Raw genomic sequence first — 6,013 nt, 5'->3', positions numbered from 1 at the left:
AACTTGCTCCCAGTAGAGTTCCAGTACAGTTGATGCTTACACAACAGAAGCCAGCAAATCCAACTCCCTCTTGTAAGAACCAGAAAACCTATTATTGTTGAAAGAGAAGCCAAAAAGGAAGTATACGATTTAACCACCGCTTACAAGAACGTTCTGTACTGATTGGAGAATGAGAAAGCATATTACAAAGCTTGATATCATGGTTGCATTTATTATATGTATTATAAACAGGAAGTTATCTGTGAATAACTACTGAAAAAATACTTCTGCACTAAAATGGTGGGCTGTGGTAGAGCACACCCTATTCAAGGAACTTAGATGTTTTTTCAGTGTTTCTGTATACCTTTTGTTATTTAACACTGGAAATTTTCTGCTGCTCATCTCTATCAAAAAAATTTGTATGGCCATAGGTGGAAGATCTTTGGAGTGTTTCATAAGCCTTTAAAATGAGTATCCAGAACTTACCTCAGAACTATTGTTGGTCCAAGTTCAAATCAAAATACTCTGGTTATATACACCAGGATGTGAACATAATTCACATTTTTCCCTCTTACAAAATAAAGATTATACAAATAGGAACCCTCATTTTGATAATGCAAATTTGGAGCCTTTTTTAGACTTCCTGGTTTTGATTTAATTTAAACTCAACACTGCTAAGTCTATCAGTGACTTTTATGCTGAACTGTCAAGTCTGCTGCCTTTCAGATTTAGGTGCCCCAGAGCTGATGGTTCAAAGTGGGCTATGCTTCTGCAATCAACACAAAAAGTCCTTTTTCTCCCTAAATTCCACTGTCATATGTAACATGTCGGCAAACTTTGCTGGAAGTCTTACAGCATGCTACGTGATATTTAGATATATAATTAACTGGAGCTTGGGGACATTGCAACGAGGTGTCTGAAGACTGCTGCCTGGTTGCAGGGATAGCATCTACGGCAGCCATCTGCCATCCCCAACTCAACACTCGGACTCAGTTTCCAGTGCTTTGGACACATCTGGGGTGTTATATGGACTGAAGGCAGGCGGCTTGGCTTGCCTACTGATCCATTGTGCTGAAACGTGGCTGCGGTGAGAGCTGCGAGTCGGCAGCCCCAGGGGCAAGGCTGTGGCCATGGGACTTTCTCCCCTGTCCTGGGAGCTGGTGACAGCTTGGTACTGGCCAGGTGATTCCTGTCTGTGCTGCCTTGCTCCTGGCACAGCGAGGCTTTGCAAGACATGCAAGGAGCCACCTGGGTGTTTGCTGCCAAAACCCAAACCTCCTCTCTGGGAAGAAGGTCACTGGCTAGCTGTCTTCTTGGCTGGCTGGTCAGGAGCCTCCAATAGACAAGTGCCCGTGAGCTACCTTGGCCAAGGGAGTAATACTACTGCACCTTGAGGGTCAAATGAAAATTGTCTCAGGCTGGTTATGGCCATGCCTGGAAACAACTGCAGGGAGAATAATGACAGCATTGCAAATCGCATGAAGTTCAACCAAGCCAAGTGCAGGGTCCTGCATCTGGGACGTGGCAACCCCAGGCACAAATACAGGTTGGGCGGAGAATGGCTGGAGAACAGCCCTGAGGAGAAGGACTCAGGGGTGCTGGTGGATGAGAAGCTCAACATGACCCAGCAGTGTGCACTGGCAGCCCAGAAAGCCAACCCCATCCTGGGCTGCATCAAGAGAAGCGTGGCCAGCAGGTCACAGGAGGTGATTCTGCCCCTTTGCTCTGTGCTCGTGAGACCCCACCTGGAGCTCCGTGTCCAGCTTTGGAGTCCTCAGCACAGGAAGGACATGGACCTCTCGGAACAGGTCCAGTGGAGGGCCAAAAGATGATCAGAAGGATGGAGCACCTCTGCTGTGAGGACAGGCTGAGAGCTGGGGTTGTTCAGCCTGGAGAAGAGAAGGCTCTGGGGAGACCTTAGAGCAGCCTTCCAGTACCTACAAGGGCCTACAGGAGAGCTGGGGAGGGACTCTTTGTCAGGAAGTGCAGTGACAGGACAAGGGGTAATGGTTTTAAATTGGAAGAGGGAGGATTTAGATGAGATACCAGAAGGAAATTCTTCCCTGTGAGGGTGGTGAGACACTGGAACAGGTTGCCCAGAGAAGCTGTGGCTGCCCCATCCCTGGAGGGGTTCAAGGCCAGGCTGGATGGGGCTTGGAGCAACCTGGTCTGGTGGGAGGTGTCCCTGCCCAGGGCAGGGGGGTTGGAATTAGATGATCTTTAAGGTCCCTTCCAACTCTAACCAATCTATGATTCTATGAAAAAATCACATGCTTTGATATGCAAACTTTAATTAGTTGAGAGTTCAAATGATGAAGTTTGCTCCTTGTGAATTGGGCTTACAGTTTTAAGTCGGTCAGTTCTTGGCATTGCAGAGTTAACCCAGCTAAAGAAGAGAGAGACAGATTAGGGCTATCAGACAACAGAAATAAAACAGCTCCCTCCCACATACACACAATTTGGTTTTGTTTCCCAAGTCTGTGTGCCAGCAGCACTCTGAACCTCCTCATGTAAGAAGTTGTCTGAAGTTTGTTGATGATGTTTCAAAACCTGTCAATGCTTCCTTATTGGCACTTGGAGAAAACCACGTTTTAACTTAAATCGATTTATTTTTTGTTCTTGTCCTCCCCATTGTTCTAGCATGTTTTGCTCAACAGCCTCTGATATTCATTTTTTTTTCAAGGAAAAGAAATGAGAAACTGATTCCACGAGGAATTCACGCTGGTGTACACGAAGGGCAGTGTTTGTTTTTAACCCACACGTCTCTAAAGTGTGTGTTACATAAACAAGCCGTGTCTCCCAGCAGCTGAACCCAGGCCTCTCCCAGCTGCAATCACGGAGTATCAGGAGGTGGCACGTGTCCAGCTGGTGTCAGGCCAAGGTTATGCTGCCGACAGGCTTCCAAACTTCAGGCAGTAGAGCCAGAGCAGAAAGGGCTTTGCAATAGGTCCTAAATTTAGCGAGGTCTGGGGTCATGTGAATACTGCCTGGCAGGTGCAAATACCACCACTGGGGATCCTCCAGGGAGAAGGTGCCACCACGAGATCCATAAATACTGTCAGGACCATCGCCTGGAGCATTGTCACTCAGCAAAAGTTGTTTTGCAAAATCTGTGTAATTTTTAAGTGATTTCAGAAAATAGAGAAATCAGGCTAAATCTGTGTAATTTTTGAATGATTTCAGAAAATAGTGAAATCAGGCTAAAGCCTGAAGTGATTTTACTTGTTAGGGGGCAGGGTCTCACAGCATGTGACCCACGTTAACAGGCTGCTTTCAGTAACATCAGGAAATGCTCAGTTCTCTGATTTTTTTTTGTTACAAGAAAAAATGATGAAAAAAGATAGCTTTAGCAACTTTTTAGACACAATGCCCGTATTTAACTAATACACTACATTTGTATATAAAAAATATAAAAGAGCAAGTTCAGTTATCTATTGTTGTAATTCCTTATAATGAGGGGCTAGTATCAGATGATTTCTTTAACATTTTGTAGTCGATAAGGTTTTATTTCAAGAATATACATCGTGCTCTTTATTAATGAACTTATTTATGTAGGGCTGTGAATTGTGTTTAGCAAATCACCACGTGAGTGAGAAGAGTCACTACTCTCACCTGTTCAGTTTGTGGAGTGCAAAGGCTGAGATATTTTTTAAAGAATTTTTTAGCAGTGAGCTAAACAAATCCCGCTAGCATGTTTGGGATGAGAAGTTAATTCAGGTTAAGCAGAATTAGCAACACAAAACCTATTCAGATCTAAAAGCAGAATTTAACCTTTGACACTGACAATTTCTGAGAAATTGTGAAACAAAGTGCATATATTATTTAACCACAAGAGGTCATCAGAGCACTGCTGGAAACCCCTTTTCTTCAGTTTTTTTCACCTCCACTGGACTAAATTTGGAAAGAAATATTTTAAAAGTCCTGGCTTTTTAAATTTGTTTTCAGCTAGTCTAAAGTTTGCAATAAAAACCACACATAGTGATTATTTCCTCAGAAGTAGCAAACAAAATATTTCCCCTTTACCTATATTTTTGCTATATGCACAGATTTTCTCTGAGCTTCCTCTTTTTTTTTTCCTTTTTTTTTTTTTATTTTTTAACAGTGCTGACAGCTCCTACCCACGAGGTTAGTAATGAAGAACAAATGACAAAGAATCAGCAGAAAAGTGAGTAAGTGGTGTTATACCAGTGGAATGTTGACTAAATCACATGAATTCAAAGTTACTCTTTTTTTTTTTTTTTTCTTCATTACAAATACTTAAAGATGCTATCTTTTTTCAGCTTACACATATAATTAGCGTTCTGTCTGCCAGACTCACTGTTATCAGCATATAGTGCTGCTTTTATGTGGGGGTGAAACATCTTTTTTCCTCTGTGTAGATATTGACTTTTTGCTTGGCTGTGGGAGATTTTTGACCTTACACTGCTCTATACTACCTATAGTTTCAGTGAAAAGCACACCACCCTCACTTAAAAATGAGAAGTGTTTTTTAAAACATAACCTGGTCTTTCAGCTGCAACCCCCCAGAAAAAAAAATATTTTTTTGAGATCACCTAGGTAAAAATTGATATGAACTGTGCGCTATACAAATTAAAACTATTTTAATTTTTTAGTGCAACTTAATAGTATCTAAATTGATCTAGAGATTGTTGGAATGCAGTGTTGGGTTGGTTTTTTGGTTACGTGTCTTTTGCACTGGCTTTGAAAGCCAACTACATCAAAAGTCCTTAAACTTTGTAAATTCTGGAATGGTCTGCTGTAAATCCCTTACGGGTGCGACCCATTCCTAAAAATCTAGCACAGGTAGTAGAAGTTCAACTATAGCCAACACAATTGTGTTTGTCCCAATTTCTGAGCTTTGCTGAACTGCTCTCAGTCCTGAAGAAACAGCCTAAATGCAGTTATACCTTTGACTGCTTAAAAACAAAATACGTGAAAAAAAATAACATAAAATATGTAATATTTTCATAAATTATATGAAAATTGAGAATGATGGTAGGCTATACCTGTATAGACACAATCCAGCTATCATGCTTTCTACCTCTTTTTAAAGCATGGTAAATATGTGTTCCCATGCAGATCTGACATAGCTAAGCCTTTGCTGAGTCTTCACGGCAATTCCACGCACTCAACTTTCCTATTACTTGATTAGTTTTTGACTGAATTGACATAAAATACGTCTTTTACTCCTGTTCCATGTTAGAAGCGTTATTTTGATACTGGGCTCAAAAACATCATGTTATAAAATATCAAAGAGCTTCCTTTTTCCCCTCCCTTGGTTTCAAAAGATAATCTAGCAGCTTTGTAGGTCAGCAAGCCTTTTGGTTTTTTGGTCTTTGTTCAAGGAATTACATGCCAGTGTAATAAGAAGGATTTTATCAGAGACTTAAAGCGGTAAGTCTGTGGAGAGAAGCCAGGAGAAAATCTTTATCAGTAGATGCAAAGCAAGAGAAAAGCAGATTTGAGAGAATTAGCAACGCTCTGGAATGCTTTCAGAAGTGAAACTGGAATTTTATAGCATTTATTTTATAAAATTTACTTACAAAATTGGACTACTTTGGTGTGAATAACTTGTATGTTTGGAGGCTGACATTCACCTGACCTTTTGGCCTTCTGCTCAGGACTGAATTTCTGGCTGATTCTAAGGAGGATGGCAAGAATTCAGATATTGTGTTTATCTTTTGGCCCTTAAGCCTTTCTCTGGACAGTGTCAGGTCTGTTATCTTAATTTTTAGTCCAGCCCCTGAGACGTTTTTATGCAGGTGGGCACCCTTTTCTTCATGGATCTGTTATTCATTAACTGTCACAAAATTCAGAATTAACAGGTAGTATCTCCAGATTCCTTCAGGTATCATGGAGGTTTTTTCCTTGATACATTCTGAAAGCAAAATAAGCATGATAAAACTTTAAAATATGAAGTACAAAAAACTCAAAGTGAAGTGCAAACAGTCCATTACTCCTCCAGTTACAGTTCTCTGCTGTACCACCTCCCCCACTCTGAGGACCATAATTAGAATGGTTTCCTCATCTCCCT

This window comes from Calidris pugnax, unplaced genomic scaffold (assembly GCF_001431845.1).
Source record: "Calidris pugnax isolate Ruff unplaced genomic scaffold, ASM143184v1 scaffold41, whole genome shotgun sequence".
NCBI classification, from domain to species: domain Eukaryota; kingdom Metazoa; phylum Chordata; class Aves; order Charadriiformes; family Scolopacidae; genus Calidris; species Calidris pugnax.
This window is presented reverse-complemented; position numbering follows the sequence as displayed.